Below are 894 nucleotides of genomic sequence, written 5' to 3' on the forward strand. Positions count from 1 at the left end.
CAACACCTGAATAGAAACCCTGCATCTAATACATTTCCAATAAGTTACACCCCAAATCATCTTGTTAGTCGAGCAATAGACTTGCTCATTTAGGATTGCTACTTACATTTAAACCATAAAACAACAAACTCTTAGAATTAATAAATTACTAGATTTAATAGGTTCCCTAGCTCATTGTGGATTTGATCCCTAAGTACTACAATTGAACCTCTTATTTGAGAGAGTAATTCACTCCTTAGGGTAATTTGAGTGGTATCAAATTTGGCGCCGTTGCCGGGGAGCTTTGATCGCCTTTAGATTTAGTGTCATTAATTCTTTTCTTTTCTTTACCCCCATTCTGACATAAAATTTTTTCTTGTCTTTTCAGGTACAGCAGTACCAGAAGCAACAAAGAAACACACTTGCTATTCTCAGAAGATCCTGCTTACTTGGAACGCTCGATCCGCAAAGACCAACGTTCCACATCGCTCGACGCAGCAGCTTTCACGTCGACTGATTTTCGTACCCACCTATCGACCGACACCCGACCTTTATCGTCGGCTGATCCACATCGTTCGACATCGATCGATCCTACACCACGTACATCGATCGATCCTCAGTCGCGAAGCATGGTTGCGATTGTTATTTTCAGACAGGATGAGAATGAAAAACCTGTATGACCAGGATGGTCACTTGCGTAATGCAACAGGTCAGAAACTAGACGCTCAGGGGAATGTAATCCTTGATGCTGATGCTACAGGAGCTGCTCAACCTGTAGAAGAGGCTGCTCCACCAAAGGCACTGGATGACTACAATCGTCCAGACGAGTACTACGCCAACAGATCATCTATTCGACTTCCAGAGATTCAGAAGGAGAATTTCGAGCTGAAGCCTCAGTACTACACACTCGTGTCG

The sequence above is a fragment of the Brassica oleracea genome, chromosome C3 (genome assembly GCF_000695525.1).
Source record: "Brassica oleracea var. oleracea cultivar TO1000 chromosome C3, BOL, whole genome shotgun sequence".
NCBI lineage: Eukaryota > Viridiplantae > Streptophyta > Magnoliopsida > Brassicales > Brassicaceae > Brassica > Brassica oleracea.